This window comes from Anser cygnoides, chromosome 25, assembly GCF_040182565.1.
Source record: "Anser cygnoides isolate HZ-2024a breed goose chromosome 25, Taihu_goose_T2T_genome, whole genome shotgun sequence".
In the NCBI taxonomy this organism is placed as follows: Eukaryota; Metazoa; Chordata; class Aves; order Anseriformes; family Anatidae; genus Anser; species Anser cygnoides.
Window position 1 is genome coordinate 7,055,998 of NC_089897.1, and position 18,121 is coordinate 7,074,118.

General features: G+C 38.9%; 1 long non-coding RNA gene across 1 annotated transcript in view; it reads left to right on the forward strand.

Moving 5' to 3' along the window:
* The window catches only part of LOC106041306 (uncharacterized), a 124,879-nt gene that overhangs the window by 73,281 nt on the left and 33,477 nt on the right, over positions 1-18,121 (forward strand). The window contains exon 3 of the long non-coding RNA XR_010826571.1: positions 12,965-13,035. This is a non-coding gene — a long non-coding RNA (uncharacterized lncRNA). The remainder of the gene's footprint in view (positions 1-12,964; positions 13,036-18,121) is intronic.

Sequence of the window (18,121 nt, forward strand, 5' to 3'; positions counted from 1 at the left end):
AGTTAGCCTTCTGTCAAGTATTTATTAAAGAATTCTACTTGCATCTTTTATGTTTTTTTTTTTTTTTTTTTTTAAAGTATATACTACTTCACAAGTCTGAAAATTATCTGTGGTACACCCAGGACAGGACAGGACAGGACAGAACAGAACAGAATAGCATAGCATAGCATAGCATAGCATAGTTCAGTTGGAAGTGACCTTCAAAGATCATCAAGTCCAACTGCCTGACCGCTTCAGAGCTAACCAAAAGTTAAAGCATATTATTGAGGGGATTGTCCAAATGCCTCTTGCATACTGACAGGCATGGACCATCAACCACCGCTCTAAGAAGCCTGCTCCAGTGTTTGACCACCCTCACAATAAAGAATTTTTTTCCTAAAGTTCAGTTTGGTCCTCCTTTGGCTGAGCTTTGTGCCATTCCCATGAGTCCTGTCATCGGTTACCAGGGAGAAGAGACCAGCACCTCCCTCTCCAGTTCCCCTGCCCAAGAAGTTGTAGAGATTAATGGGGCCACCTCTCAGCCTTCTTTTTTCCAGACTAGACAACCCAGGTGTCCTCAGCCTTTCCTCACAGGACATGCCCACAAGCCTTTTTACAAGGTTTGTTGCCCTAGCAAAGAGGGTTCTTATTTTCTCTAAGACAGGAATAGTACTCCTCTCTTCCATAGTGATTGCGGTTCAGTATTTGATACCTGCCTGAAGCAAAGCTTCTATCAACCCGAACCATATAAAATTGTGGGGGACTGATATAGCTTACATCTCTTTGCACATTATGTGCCAGAAGAGACTGCCTTTGACTAATTGAACCTTTGCGTAATGGTCTCTAGTTCAAAGACATCAGGGAGAAAATGCTTTTGGACAAAGCTCTGACATGGAAGTTCTCTTTGTCTGAAGAAAGAGCCTGGAAACAATTAGGAGAATGCATGTGAGTAATGCCTAGTGAGTGTAAGAAAAACTACTGGTCTGCAAAATAAGATATACACTTGGCACAATACATCATCTTTCCATTTGTAAGTACTGAGACAAGGAGTGATCTGAAGCAGGGCGCTGAACTAGCAGCCATGCTCTTCCCATGCAAATGGAAGAGCATGGGAAAGAGAAGAGAACTTCTTGTTTGTACTGCACAGAGGTGAATGCTGCATCACAATCAATGATAAACAAGTGTCTGCTGGTATTCTGCACGAGGACAGCTGAGAGCTGGTAGTCCGCATGAGGATAGGTCCTAAGTGACCATGAAGAGATGGATTTTATTTTATGTTTTGCTCATTGAAAAGAGGAATGGGAAGACAGTAAAAAGCTGCAGAGAGATAGATTACATTAATACTATACCAAGAAAATTAACTGATATACTTTGTGGTAAGTCTCCATCCTGACTGACAATCACAGCAGTCTTTGCCCATGTTTTTAACATGCTCCTTGTGCTTTCTCCCTGGGTGTGATACTAAGTGATGAGGCATTCCTGGACCTGTCTGCTACTTTCTGGATGGAGCTAGGTTACGTATGAAAAAAAAGGATGGTTACAGGCTGGAGGGTGGTTGGTGCCAAGCTGGAGAGTGTGCAGGAATGGCATTCCTTGAGAAAGCCTTTTTGCTCTTCTGGCAGTAAACTCTGTGAAAAGAAGAGGACCTACAAACACATTTAGAAAACAAATTTAAATTATTTCTCTGTGATTGCTTAGGATGTTTTTTTGGAAGGCTAGCTGGCACTGCCTCAGGTCTGGTGAATTACACAGTGTTTCAATGAGAATGTTGTTCTGGAAGCAGTGGTAGAAAATGCATGTTTTGGCTAGCTCATCTTGAGCCTGGAGTGTGAAACTCATGTGGATCCCTTTCAGATGACAGAAGAAACCCCATGTGGACCAGATGACCCCCAAAGGAAAGACAGCTACCAGTTCTAACCTGGGGTATCTATCTTGTTTCTCCTTGATGGAATGAGCGTGTCATATCCCCCTTCCAAAAATGAAGAAGGTAACATTAGAGCAGTCATTAACATAAAAAGGTGTTTTGATTATCCACACTATGATTCCTATTTAGAAAAATGTGCAGATAATCAATACTGCTGAAGGCTCTTGCCTCATTTTATCTTCTTTCTTGTATCCTGAAAGACCACACCGTTCTGTTGGTGACTAGACATGGATGTGTAGCTGCCTTGTGGGTAGTGTTATCCCTGGCTTCTGCATGAATAGCCAAGACGTGCAATGTTGAAGGCTCAGAACTGCATGAGTTCCTGCCGTTCATCTATGTGTCTTGGCACCATTGGCCTTACTATGCTGTGGTCATTTTGAAATGCGGAACCACATCATGTCTTAAAAATATTCTTTGTTATGCAAGAAGGGTGGGTTTTCCTCTTAATATTTTCCTCACGACATTCAAATACAATTTTGTGTTGCATTTGTCATTCCATAACCCCTTCCAAAATTTGTATCATTCCAAATTGTTAGCCATCAGATGGGTAAAGTCATTCTGCTTTGAAATTAACCTAGGGATTAGAATTGTTACTATATTAAAAGCAGATCTCAAACTTACAAATCTTTTGTTGTACATATGCTTAATATTTTTCCTCTAAACAACAGGTACTAAGGAGTGCTGGAGGTCCAGGATACCTTACAGAATATTAAAAGTGCCTGCCTTATTCTTCACCTTTAATCTTGATTTTATGAGTGCAACTGTTTTGTGGGCCCAAAGTCATTGTACAAACTTTGTGGTCAACATGAAAAGTTGTGTATGCTCCTTTTTCTTTTCATTGTATATTTTCTGTTTACATAATGGCCTTTCAGTGCCCTAGCTGCTTGAACTTTTGAAAAAGTATATATCACAGTTCTCACACTGTCATTTTGGAATGAACCTGCATCTTTGTTACAGCATTTCTAAATAGGAAAGGGCATTAGTTACCTGTAGTTCGCATAGAACACTGGAGAGTAGGGAGAAATTCAAATGGAATTTATCATCCATAATCTGTGAGGATATTTGTAAATCTCAGCTGAATTCTCTTCTGAATTCTTAAAGACATTCTCCAGGTAAAGCAGGAGGAGTGATACAGGACTGTGTTCTCGAGGTGGTGGAAAACACTATTACTTAACTGAAGCTTAAATAAAGCATGGGGAAGACTTCCAAATGTTGGAGTGGAAGTGAACTGTTAATATCTATTTTTAAATGTTTCTGTTTCTCTTAGTGTTATATGTTGTAATGCCTTTATATGTCCAGCAATTATTAGCAATTGCATAGTGCCTTGATGAGAGCCTGAAAACCAAGCCAAAGAAAGTTTTTAAGAGGTGATTGACAGCAACTCGTCCCACTCTGGTATGTTTCTTCTGTGACTTCTGTGTCAAAGAGTGAGTTCTTCAAAACCTCCAGCTCCCTTAAAATTTTAACCTGCTTGCTGGGAACAAGAAAATTTCTCTTTCCCAGTATTCTCCTTTTCACATTGCCCTTATTGCAATGAAGAGCTGCATGAAAAGAAGAAAAACACAAACCAGAGCAACAAACAAAACAAAACAAAACAAAAAACACCACCACTACCACCAAAAATAAAACACACACAAAAAAACAAAACCCACCACCACCAAAAAACAAAACAAAACAACAACAACAAAACCCCACAACCTTCATTCCAGAGTCAAATTTGCAATGAGAATCTTTGAGTCTATTTTTGTCCAATACCATTTGGACAAAATTCAAGAATTTGATTTTTCCCATTGCTTTACTTTGTACTCCAGTTGACTCTGAAAGCACAGCCTGAAATGCTGAACCACAAAATTCAATTAAAACACTGGGAGTAAACAGGGAGAAGAAATCAATGGGTGGATTATTCTATCAGCTGCTGTTCCCATGATATTCTTATCTTATGATGCACTACTAGAAGGGATGTTGGAAGTGGAGTCATTGTAAAATCAGATCAAACTGCTGCATGCTCTCAGCACATAGCAGAAAATTGGATCAATAACATGAGCCTATTCTTTAATTTGCTTGTAAGCAGCTGGACTGCTGAATTCATCCACAGTGTGGAAGCTAATCTGTTTTTTAATCCTCTGCTCTCCCACTATGAAGTTAAACACCGGTGCCTGTAACAGACATAAATCAGTGCAGATGCCAGGCTCCATAGGTGTATATCTTATTGCTGCTATATGCATCTAGCAACAAAGTCAGACATTTGGAAAATAAATGTTTATCAATCATGAAATTACATCTGTGTCTATTGATAAAGAAAATCTCAGGCAGGAAGGAAATGTTCTAAAATCACCATATTTGTCATTTGTTCCTACCTCTATCATCTGGCGTCACTTTTCCAGGTTAAGTATAATAGCAACAGTTCTGAAGTTTCACATCAAGGCTCCTAGAGATTAGTGGAAGTCAACAGAAAGAAGAAATCTTGATCAAGTATGAACTGTTGTAATAATTGCCTGTTCTTATAGGGACTTTTATTAAAATAGATTAACAGTCTTCATTTTGAAAAGACTATAAGCAAAATGTACTTTTTTCTCTGTCTTATATCACTAATTATTTTAAGTTGGTTTATTACTGATGGAAAACAAATAATGTAAGCTTCTATGGATAGGCCTAACACATGGAATGGTCAGAACACTGCAGGAAAAAGGAATTGCTGGGGACTCCCTTCAAAAAACTCAGTTATATGTATGAATTTTGCTGAAGAGCCACAGACTTCATGTGTCTTTGGTGATAAACACACTGAGCCATTTCACTCTTGAAAATGCAGTCCAGCAAGTTGTATACCTTTAATAAGTGTAATCATCATAATACCTGTTTTCTAGTTATACAATGTTAGTTTCAGTCCTTCATTTCCACTTTACACTTGGTCTCTTTGAAAGTTAATTGTTTTTAACTGTGTTCAAGTGATAGTTACCAATCTTTTACTGCTCTGGTGGAAACTGACAGGTATATACAATGCAAGTTGCAACATTATATAGTGATGTACTTCTTCCATAGACTCTCATGTGTACTCAGAAATCATGGCAATGAGAGTAACATCAATGTCTGTTTAGAAAAATAGTTGGACAAGCATAGTCAACATAAGATAGTTTCAATGGTTTCCTGATTGTTCATCGTAGGACTACATAGTCTCTTTTAGGCACCTACAAGCAACTATAAATATGTCTTCCTTTCTGCACTTCTTTCAAATGTATTTACTTCTGTAGCAAAGAGGAAGACTTGGAAAATCCTCTGTGCAGTAGCCACAGGAGTTGATCTTCCACTGAGCAGGCACATGGCCAGCTGAATGCATGGGCATATACGCAGACAGCTGAAAGGACAGATGTATCAAATCAGACTTATGAGGTCAGTTTTCCCAGCCAATGAAGTCCAGATTGCTGTCTGACCTGTTATAACCTTCCTGTGTTTAAATGGATGTGAAACAGATAATCCAGCCTTTGGCGGGAACAACACTGATAAAACACAAACATTATTTCTGTAGCCACATAAGATTATTTTTCTAATTCAGCAGAAAGTGTTGTCTTGAAGATTTTTAAAGGGGTCACAGTATTTTATACTGCTTGTGTGTGAATAAAAATTTTCTCAGTCAAGGGGAAGGGACAGAGTATACTTACTCAGTTGTTAGCAGAAATGGAATTTATATTTTATTGTAATGCAGCAATGGCAGATATGACCTGAGCAGACATATGTAAATGATATCTACTCTTCAAACACAGTAAATGAGCCCATGTTATTGTGAGCAATGTGGGCAAAATGCCAATTATAGTTTCATAAACAAAGAATAGTGGAAGAGTAAATGAAAGAACCATTTGTAGGCTGCTGCCATAATCTCAGGTGGGTCTCATTCCATCTTGCTGGGTGTTTTGAGGCTAGTATGTGTGAAATTCTAGACAGGATTATGAGACCACTGGCCTTAAATGCCACTGGTGTAAAGAATGGTCCTGAGCCCTAGAACTGGCTGGTGTTCCCTTCAGATGTGAGCCTGAAGGTTCCCAGTGCATCACCCTGTGGCTGTGACATCACAGGAAAGGGAGAATGTGACTTCCTACAAGCCTGTTGCTGAAACATTAAGGGAATTTAGGGTGGCATGGGTTTAGCCACAGCACCTAATGCTAGGCCAGGAAATGCCAGATTCATGGAAAAATGGCATGTGCACACAGACCCACATAGACTGTGTTTTGAAGGGCCAGTTGTAGTTGTTTAAGAGATTGTTCTATCAGGTGAGACAATATTTTGAGGAGTTTTCATCCTACCATGTATGGTGATAACTGAACATGTTATCTTCCCATACCTATAAAATTAAATGCAGATGTTTCATTGAGATGGTGTTGTATCAGTTATCTCCTGTTTAGACACCTGAAACATCAAGTTTCATTTTTTTTTTCTTTTGGTAGAGTAAAGCAGTTTTCCATTCTATATATTATTTTTCTCTCAGCAAATAAGCCTAAATTCTTTCAATATTGTTGTTTGAATCTTTATTTATTTATCCTATGGGAAAAAATGCAAATTACAACATGAACATTATATGCAGGACACTACAAGAAGATACTGAAACTGAAAAGTAAAAATAACTTTCTGATGGGAATATATTAAATAACATTGAACATAAAGGCTCATTGGCAGTGTCAATTGCCAGCTGCAAAAACATACAGTATTAGGATGGGAAACATACTACGAAGAAGTAGGCACTTGGGAAGAATATATTAGTAAAAATGCTATTTTTATTTAAAGGTTTATACAGTCAAAGTTCATCTTCCAGTGTTTTTTTAAAGATTAGGATTTCAGTGACATTGAAGCTTTAGGACCAAATGCATTCCTGGAGTCATTTTGTCCTCACCAGTATTGAATGAGAAGAAACTAATTCAATATATTAAGTCTTATACTTGTGCGCTTCATAAGCTACTTCGTTTTATTTTGTTTTTGTTTTGCATTGTAAAACTGCAGAAGTAAGTAATAATTAGTGTCTGCAGAAAGAAGCAGGTTATGTTGGTTGTTAAAGTCAGTAGGCCACACTGGAAAATATTAGAGAAGGCAAACAGCATAGACAAATACCCAGATTTTGAATTTTACAAAGCTGGCACTAAAGTGAATCACTGTGGCACCATCACAGTCAAAATGCATCAATTCTCCAAGCTGGACCTTGCCTGTTTCTGTTGTAGCTCACTCAGTGTGAGGAATGGATTTGACTGACATTAAAAACACTTTCATTGCCCTCCGGCTGAGTGAAACCAGACTCTTAGACAAGTTGTCTCATGCCTTCCTTTATCTTGCTGGAGGCCATGTCAGATCTGTGACAGATTCCTCACCTAAACTTGTATTTTCCTTCACCTGCTGCAAAAACAGCTTCCAACACTTTACTTTGGGAGAGTTGTCAGGTGTGACTCGTTCCAGTTCCGCTGGGAAGGAGGAGCTCTGGTAATTTCTTCTGAGAGTTTTATAGTATTTATAGACCTTTTGTACTGAGATAAGAGATGTGTTAAACTGATGCATTTGTCTAACCTTTCAGTTACAGATTTAGATGTGTTTGTATTACTGTAATTAGAGTTGTCTGCATGCATTTCTGAGGCTGTGCACTAAAGCAGGCACTTTCAGAAGACCATATTCTTTCCAGCTACCATCTCTGAGTAAATCAGTAGAATAGGAAGCTTTTAAAATTGAGATGTGACTGCATAGTTTTCCCTCACAACAGGTGACACCTTTTAAGTGGTTGCACCCTATTCCCTAACTGTCAGTATTTCAAAAAAGTTGCAATGAACCTATATAAGAAAAGGGAGGTACTATTTACTCCTGCTCATTTCCTCATCTCTGAGGTTTCAAGAATGGTTCTCAGTTTAGTACTGAGTGTATTACAGTGAGAATGTTTGCAAACTAAATTAGTACCTTCATGTTAGCTCCCAAGTAACAAAAAAAGCAAGCAAGGTATGGCTTCTTATTTAAATTTAATCTTGTCCCTAAAACATAAGCCTCAGCTTCTGTTGCTCTCCTGTCCTAGACAACTGTAGGTGTTGACTTAAAGATGACACATGGATAATATTACATTTAATACCCTATTATATGTTTGATGTCTTTTTGAACTACCACTGATAAGTTTTTGCATTATGCAGGGGGTTTTGTTCGGATTTATATAATTTTTTGTAATTTTTGTCAAAGTCATAGAGGTCATTCAGTCTTCATAGTCTATGTTGAGGGTCTTCACAAAGCAACATTGCTTATTCCTTAGAGCTTAACTTCCTTTACAGGTCTGACCTTGTCCCTTCCCTTCCCCTCCCCTTCCTCACCCTCCCCACTTGTTTTTTGATTCTATATGATCATTTGCCACAATCTGAGGCTTACATATCAAAAATGCCATAAAAACCTACATATTTAAAATATGTTTAAAAATAGCCAGAAGTTTTCCAACCCCATTCTGCTCTGCTAAAGGCCTATGATGCTCTGCTACAATTTTTGTGGATGCAAGTAACAAAATGAAGGGATCCAGATGCTTAATCTGCTTACATTAAAATGTCACTTACACACTGGTTAAAAGGTTCTAATTCTAGTGTGGATTGTTTGATGTATGTAAAACATATGAAACTGAGCACCTGTTCAAAGATCTCCTGATCTTGTGAATTTTGGAAGCTGAGGATATTTTGTATGTAGGTAGGACTACACAAAATATTACAGTTTTCAGACTTCAGTGCACAGTTTTACCTCCATGAAATAAATAACATGACTGTCTTTGGACTTCATGACAGGCAGGTAAGCTTCCAATTCGCTACAAGGCAAACTCCAGTAAGTTACTATAACTTGTACTTATTAATATTTCACACTCCCACTGACAACAGTGACATAAACTGACATAATGTGAAAGGAAATAATAACAGTTGGGCCTGTTAGTTTTAAGAAGATTTTGTTCTCTGAGTACCTCTGCCTCATCACTGCTTCGTATTTAATTATATGTGGACTAACGCTGTGTTCTAGTAAAGAATGGTTGAGAATTTTTCAGAGATGAGTTAGCAGACATAATACTATAAACTCTGTATGCATCTCCAGCGCCCCACATGCACTTCAGCATGCTGCTATTTTTGCCTGAACATTTCTTGTAGTGGAAAGAGCAAGTGTTTAGAATGTGGTGCAACAGCTTCATCAAGAGAAGTCAAAAATAGTTGTCTTAGCAAACTTTAGCTAGAGGCTGAGTTTCTGGCATGTTGAAAGAGAATGGGAAATAAATCTTGTGCAGCTGGGAAAAGAATCAGTGCCAGATTCTGTGTGAGAAGGTGTTTTGAACCATAAAGGGAAAAGAGCTTCTGTCCTTTATCTTTTGTGCCTGTGGTTACAGTTATTTCATGAATTTTATGATTTAAATGTTAAGCACATGGTGAAGATGACTTAAGAAGTCTGACCTTTCAATTTTCTTATTTCCCTTCCTTTAGCTGTGTAGGGGAGGCAGTTATGGAATTGCCAATAAACCCTGTGAGGACCAGATAATAATAAGGTGATAGCACACAAATGTCAGACTTCAACAAATTAATCCCAGGACAATCACCCAGATGTGTTTATAGCAGATAATCTAAACACAAACATGATCTAATCTCTGCCATGGTGACTCAGTAACAGATGCTGAATGCATCTATTTTAACCTTAAGGCAAAGCATCAGCATCTGTTACATAGGTGTTTAGGACAATGTTTTGAAGGAAACGATTTTTTATTCATTTATTTACAATTGCAATCACATTTCACAATATTCAGCTGTCTCTTGAAATATCTAAAAGGACAGGAGGTAGTGTAAAATGTGTAGCAATTAAGTAAGTTAAGGATAGGAAAACTGATGTACAGCATTCTCTGTTTTTCTTTGGATACTGTTTCTGGTAAAGGAAAAATCTACTGTCTAGAATATACCTGTGGCTCTCCAAATATAATTAGATTGAAATGTAAATATCTGTTTATGTATCACAGGTTGCTGGTGTCTATTTCTTTTTCATCTTTTTTTTTTTTGTCTTTTTTTTTTACTGTGTGTCAAACTATTCTGTGGTCTGTAGCCTTCCAGACACAGCAACTTTTGTTCCTTTTTCTGCATACTCTGAAGTTATGCTTCTTATTTGCATACAGTGATTAATTAAACGAATTCTGCAGTGCCTTCCACTTAAAAAAAAAAAACACAAAGGATCATTGTCTCTGTTTAGACTATGCACTCATCCATACAGGCAAGAAAATCATAGAATCATAGAATCATAGAATATCCCTAGTTGGAAGGGACCCATAAGGATCATCAATTCCAACTCCTGGCACCGCACAGGTCTACCCAAAAGTTTAGACCCTGTGACTAAGTGCACAGTCCAATCGCTTCTTAAATTCAGACAGGCTTGGTGCAGTGACTCCTTCCCTGGGGACCCTGTTCCAGTGTGCGACCACCCTCTCGGTGAAGAACCTCTTCCTGATGTCCAGAAAAAGCAAAGTACAGAGTGGCATTTCTGAGGAGTTAATATGCTGATGAACAGTGATTTTCCTTCTACAAAATTAAACTGTATTGTAGCAGATCATCAGGTTCAACTTTTGATAGACTGGTATATTTTACCCATAGAATCATAGAATGGTTTAGGTTGGAAGGGGACCTTAAAGCCATATAGTATTAGCAAATAATTTCCCATAGTCACTCCTCTGAAAAGAAAGGTAAGATTCACTAACTACCACTATGAGATGAAAACAAATTCCATATAGCTCTTGAAACATTGGCAGCTAATCCACCTCTATAAAATTTATTTTCAAATAGTGTCATAGTTTCACCTTTATTGCTCATTTAATTGATTTCAAATTTTAGGCTTTAAATATGCAAAGAAGGTTAGTCTGTAGGTTCAGGGGATTACTGTCTGACAGATTCTTCAAACAGGGGAAGAAACCGAAACTTCAATTGTGTGTGTGTGGGAGGAATGACTGAATGACACAAAAAAGAAAATTCTAATTCAAATACCAAACAAAACCACGGCAGAAAGTTCTCAGACCAAGACTCCCAGAGGATATGGATACACAACTACAAAATAAATAGTAAGGAATTTTGGACATAAAGAAGTTCTTTAAAAATGTAATGCTGCCAAAAATTTCACCTCCCATACAGCCCAAATAATATGTGTCATTTTAATATGGTCTTTCATATTCAAAAGACTATAATTAAGAGCCAGATTCAAAGTTCAGGAAAATCAGAGGGCAAAGTTTGGATGCCTAATCTTAAAACAGCAATGTGGATAAAATTCTGTGCATCTACTGCACTACCATCAGCTATAATCTCAATCTGTTATTGTTAATGTTAAAGTTAATTGTAAAGTCTCTAGAGATGGAACGATCTTATTCTTAACAATGGTCGGTATGTTAGACGTCCTTATAAACTATGGGGTGGGCTTTGCTTTGCATTAGTGCCCACCTCTCTTATCAGTTTGGCAGTGAGAAGACTTTCAGAAGATGGGAGATGTGGGTTATTATGCATATACAGAAAAGAAATTCAGCTTGACCCTTCTTCCTGGACAGGTATAATAAAAACTGAGACAGTACTGGACATAAATGCAGTATGCTGCAGTTCCCCATGTGTTGCAGTACATTTACTTTTAGCACATGGTTCTGAATTCCAAAGTTGAGATGAACCACACAAAGCTTAGGTGCTTAAATCATTGATTTAAAATTGTCTGGAGAGACTTGTGCAAAGCATTTGTCACTATCCCTCATGATATTCTTGTGTCTAAATAGGAGAGACATGGATTTGATGGATGGACCACTCAGTGGGTATGGAATTGGCTGGGTGGTTGCATTCAAAGAGTTGCGGTCAACAGCTCAGTGTCCAGGTGGAGATCAGTAACAAGTGGTTCAGGGGGTCAGTATTGGAACCAGCACAATTTAACAACTTTGTCAGTGATATGGGCAGTGAAATTAAGTGCACCCTCAGCAAGTTTGCTGATGACACCAAGCTGCGTGGTGCGGTCAACACGCTAGAGGGAAGGGATGCCATCCATCAAGCCTGGACAGGCTTGAGAGATGGGCCTACGTGAACCTCATGATGTTGAACAAGGCCAAGTGCAAGTTCCTGCACCTGCGCTGGGGCAATCCCAAGTACAAATACAGACTGGGCGGAGAATAGATTGGAAGCAGCCCTGATAAGAAGGACCTGGGGGTGTTGGTTGATGGAAAGCTTAACATGAGCTGGCAAGGTGCGCTTGCAGCCCAGAAAGCCAATTATATCCTGGGCTGCATCAAAAGAAGCATGGCCAGCAGGGCAAAGAAGGTGATTCTCCCCCTGTTCTCTGCTCTTGTGAGACCTCACCTAGATTATTGCATTCAGCTCTTATGCCCCCAGCAGAAGATGGACAGACACGCACCTATTAGAACAAGTCCAGAGGAGGACCACAAAGTTGATCAAAGGGCTGGAGTATATCTCCTACGAAGACAGGCTTAAAGATTTGTGGTTGTTCAGCCTGGACAACCTTCCAACACCTGAAGGGGGCCTACAGGAAAGCTTGGGAGGGACTCTGTGTCAGGAGGTGTAGTGATAGGACAAGGCGTAATGGATTTAAACTAAAAGAGGGTAGGTTTAGATTAGATATAAGGAAGAAATTCTTCACTCAGAGCATGGTGAGGCACTGGAGCAGGTTGCCCAGAGAGGCTGCGGATGCCCCATCCCTGGAAGTGTTCAAGACCAGGTTGGATGGGGCTTTGGGCAGCCTGGTCTGGTGGTAGGTGCCTATGGAACCTATGTTCTCCCCTTCCCCTTCCCCTTTCTCTTCCCCTTCCTCTTTCTCTTCCCCTTTCCCCTTCCACCATGGTGTATTAACCACAGCTGTATGTTATGGAGGAATTTATCTTTCTCTGAGCAGACAGTATTAGTTTCCACTGACTGACAAAGCATAATTCAGAGACTGTGCAATCTGCATATTTATGAATCATCTGTAAAATCAGTTATCTTAGTCTCCCTGACTATAAGCTGGAAATTAACTACTTGTGGTAGTAAGGGACAGAGGGAATTAACCTCAACACCATGTTTTTTCTTCTTGTTTCAGGGGACTTCCAAGTAATATTTCACTTGTCCTTAGTGTGATGGCTCCATGAACTGAACTTACTCTGGTGACAGGTAGTTCATAACTACATATCTATAAATATTTAATGTTGCTATATAAACTATAATTATGTACAGTAGTATGTGTCAGTCTAATGCTAAGGCATTTAATTATGAAAGTTCTGTAAGTAGTGTAGCTATATAAATTATAACTTCAGCTACTTTTGGTTGACTAAACACTCCCTAGTTACACTTCTCTTCTGCATACTTGAATTATGGGATTGCAGTATATGGAGTTTGTCCTGCAATAGAAGCATTTAGCACTGAAGCTACAGAGCAGGAAAGAAACTATCTTGCTACCTTGCTTGCTTGGAGTAAAAGGCATATAGTTATTGCTGAACAGTCAATGTGCAAAATCCTGTTAATCCTAAAGCCTGGTAGTGGGATTTAAATATAAACTTAAAATAAACCAAATAAAAACACTATATATTTTTTCTACTCTGAAGTTATATCAAAATCATAATGAGATATTTCAGAAAGCACAGCTGAGTACTGAAAGGACTAGGCTATGATGTATATGAGAGTAGAGGTCGTTACATGTTAAAATTACTGGCTTAGAAAGTGGGCAACGAGACATAATAAAATAGTCATCTTCCAGAAAGTCCTCCATGGGTCTAGAACCCAGGCTTATCAGCATTCATAAGTGGATGGGAGTGGGAAAATAACAAGGAGATGGCATTTTCACGGTAGGCTCTTGTCTTCAATCTCTCTGAAGAATTACAGGGAAACTTTGTTCCATTACATGTCTGGGTTACAACAAATGGAATAGAAGATAAAGTTCAATGTAGGAAATGTGAAATGAAGCATCAGGATTTAAAAACAAACAAACAAACCAAAAAAAAAAAAAACAAAACACAAGTCTGCCTAATTTTACATGTTCAGTAGTTGGCTCTGAGCTTACAATTAAAACCAGAAAAATAAAATAAAATACAATAGTTACAGACGGTTTAAGATTCTTGTTTTTGAATTTTCAGTAATGGTCAAAAAAAGCAAGGTGATTGTTAAAAATTCAGAACAAATTCGTATATCACTGTAAAGTTGCTGCGGCATGCATATGTAGTTCTCATTCTACTGCTTCAGAAGGAAGATAGTAGAACTGAGAGAGCTTGAGAAAGATAATGGAGACTATGCAATTATTTTTAATGCAGAAGCAGTTTAATAAAATTAAACACTTCAGTCTGAAAAGGAATAAAATAATGGAGAAAAAGGGAGAGACTTGACAGGATTGTGGTAAGTCATGAGAAACATTGCAAAGGTAATGCTTGTGTGCTTTCTACAACATGAAAAGTAGGGGGCAACAAAAGACACTCTTAGAGTAAAGAGAAAATGACTATTTTTCACATTACAGGCAGCTCAGCTGTGAACTCTTAGCTGCAGAATATCATGGGTATGGAAAGTTAGCACTAGTTCAAGGGATAATGAACCCATTCTTGGAAAAGAAATCCAGAGAGGACCAATGCTGTCTTCCAATCTAAGAAATTCCTAAAGTGCAATTTTCTAGAGAGTGAAAGAAGATTCTGGAGCTCTTTAATATATATATGTCCTAATCTTATGTACTTCCATGGTTATCCTTTAGTAATTATTGTAGGAAGCAAGACATTTAGCTAAACAGATGTTTGGTGTGATTCACTACTTAAGGCAGTTTGTGTTGGATGGAGATTAAATATTTGATACATTTATTTGCCACAGTATAAACTGGAATTTATTGCAAAAGGAAGTCTAAGTATGGATTTTGCAGCTTTTACATTGAATGAAACATTTGCAATGGGCACTTTCTTTCCATTCAAGTTTTTGCCTTATACCTCCAAGGGCAGAGTGGAAGAGGAAAACCTTGCTTTTGTGTTGCTTATTTACAGGAAGTTTTTATAACATTCATTTCTGGACAAACAGCACACCGGCACTTAAAGCTGTGAACAGAGCACAGTTGGGTACCTGGGATACCTATGACTGTCAGTGTAAGAACAAAAAAGATTAAAAGGGTACAGAAAAATAGTGGATACTTACTATAGTGCAAGGATTTCTTAGAGTGTAAGAGTATTTTTTTTAAATCCTGTTGTATTTCTGGTGATTATTTAAGGGAAAACATTGTGATCTGTATACAGTCCCAGCCCAAAGCAGATTTGCGTTATGGCTTTTGGTTTACTTTCATAGGACATGGATGTGACATAGGATGGAATGACTGCATCAGTTGACAAGGGAAGACCAGCTGATGTCATCTATCTGGACTTCTATAACGCCTTTGACACGGTCCCTTATGATATTCTCATCTCCAAATTGGAGAGATACAGATTTGATGGGTGGACCATTCAGTGGAGAAGGAGTTGGCTTGAAGGTTTGCACCCAGAGAGTGGTGGCTCTATGTCCAAGTGGAGGCTGGAGATGAGTGGTGTCCCTTAAGGGTCTGTCCTGGGATCGTACTGTTTAATATCTTTATCAATGACATAGACTGCGGGATCGAGTGCACCCTCAGCAAGTTTGCAGATGACACCAAGCTGAGTGGTGCAGTTGATACAATAAAAGGAAGGGATGCCATCCAAAGGGACTTGGACAGGCTGGAGAAGTGGGCACATGCAAATCTAATGAGGTTAAACAAGTCAAAGTGAAAGGTGCTGCACTTGGGCCGGGGCAATCCCGGACATGAGTACAGACTGGGAGAAGAAGTAATTGAGAGCAGCCCTGCAGAGAAGAACTTGGAGGTTCTGGTGGACGAAAAGCTTGACATGAGCTGTCAGTGTGCGCTTGCAGCCCAGAAGGCCAACTGCGTCCTGGGCTGCATCAACAGAGGAGTGACCAGCAGGTCAAGGGAGGTGATTGTCCCCCTCTACTCTGTCCTTGTGAGGCCCCACTTGGAGTGCTGCATCCAGGTCTGGGGCCCCCAGCACAAGAAGGATGTGGATTTGTTAGAACGGGTCCAGAGGAGGGCCACAAAGTTGATCGGAGGGCTGGAGCTCCTCTGCTATGAAGAAAGGCTGAGAGCTGGGGCCTAAAGAAGAGAAGGCTCCGGGGTGACCACATTGCATCTTTTCAATACCTGAAAGGGACTTACAAAGAAGATGGAGAGCAACTCTGCTCAGTCAGATAATGACAGAAGAATGGGAAATGGTTTTAAACTAAAAAAAAAAAAAAGAAAGAGAAATTTAGATTGGGAAATCTAAATTTAGGAGGAAATTATGGAGGAATTAGGAAATTCTTCCCTCAGAGGGTGGTGAGGCACTGGAACAGGTTGCTCAGAGAGGTTGTAGATGCCCCATCCCTGGAGGTGTTCAAGACCAGGTTAGATGAGGCCCTGAGCAACCTGATCTAGTGGGTGGCGTCCCCCTGACTATGGCAGGGGGTTTGGAACTAGATGATCTTTCAGGTCCTTTCCAACCGGAGTCATTCTATCATTCTATGACATTTTGAGACCAGGCTTTTCCCTTCTGTGTTTAAAGCACCAGCAGGAAGCAGTTCTAAATCAAACAGAGGAGATGCTGATGGTATAGATGATGGAACTGTGCTGCTGAAAGAACATTAACATGCTTCTGTTTCTGGGGCAGCATTTTCCAAACTTTCTGTGAATCCTATGACGAGAGGGCACTTTACCCATTCAAAATAATGTACCTGGAGCTCCATGCTAGTGTCTGCATCCCCTCTTGCTGATGCAGGCATCAGCTGCTCACTAGGTGGTGCAAAATCTCTCTAAACCTCTGATCTTGCCTAATGTAAGAACCTGTGACAGGAATTACAAGGTGTCATACAAATTGGATGAGCACTGTTTCATAGGATTCACTTTAAAAGGCTATTTGATGACAATTAGCGAATTGAACAAAAAAATATGTGCAGTGCAGCAGGTTATTTTTAAAATCTGATTTTTAGTTTATTTGAAATTTCTCCACATTTATGACATTTACCCTGATCTGTGGTGACTTATGATAAAAGTGAGACTATACTAACAGGGATTTTTTTCAAGAAATAGTATAATTTTCCTTCAAAAAGCCTTACTTAACAATCATAACACCAAAAATTTTGGAGAAGATATTCCATTAATGTATGTTTGTATGAATGTTTTTACTTGTCATGGAGATCAGAGGGTCTCAACACTTTTTAAGTGCTGATGTTATGCAGTTCAGACGTGCTTACACATATGATTTATAGATGCATGGATCACCAGCAGAGTGTTTGGTACTTTTTCTACACCAATACAGTGCACACTGAACACTGAAAACCTAAACTAAAGGCTAGGGCTCTGCTGATAAAGTAGTGTTAGACTCTGTGGGCGTCTGGGCATTTATGCTTTGCTGTGGGAAATCGTTACTGAGTGACATATATTTTTTAACTTACTTTTTCCTTTTTGGTTTTGGTTTCCATACCTTATTGGAAGCCACTGATGAGTGGCTTGGTGGAAGAAAGATTGTCCCTAGAGAAGATTTCTAATTTTGCTCCCTGGGTGAGCAGAAACTTTTAAAGAGCAGGCCGCAGGCTGATGCTGGTGGAGGAGGGCTGGGAAAGGTCAGGGACCCCTGAATCTTGGCTCTTTTTTCAGCAACTCTCTGGTAAAACCCCACAGACATTCTTCAAGGCTCTCTGCTGAAGACAAGAGACAGATCATTTCCCTCTCTAGATTTATAAGACTGTTTAAGATTGTGGCATCCTTAGGACCCTTGAGGCAGCCAAGATCTATGGAAGGAGCTGGGAAAACTGCAAACATAGAAATTAAAGATTTTTTTATAAAAGCAGTGCCAGTTTACTCTCACTCTTGGACACAAGACGCCTTCTTTGCTACAGGCATTAACTTGAGCAGTCTATACTTGGAAGGCAAGATCCTTTAAATTTTGTTTCTCTAAACTCCAAAACATTCATTTTTTACTATTTGTCTTTAAAATAATATGGTTATTTCTAAGGCACACTTAAGTAAAGTGATGCTCTTTCTGTATCTCTTGTATATAATACTAACAAATTAGCTGTCAGATTACTTAAGCAAATGTTGTATGTAGCAGAAGATTTACTATTGTCTTGTTTTGTAAATAAATTAAAAATTTTTATCTTGGAAATCAAAGTTTTCACAGCAACGTTTTTTTTTATTAAACTGGGGAGATTAAACACATAATTTGAAAAATTACCT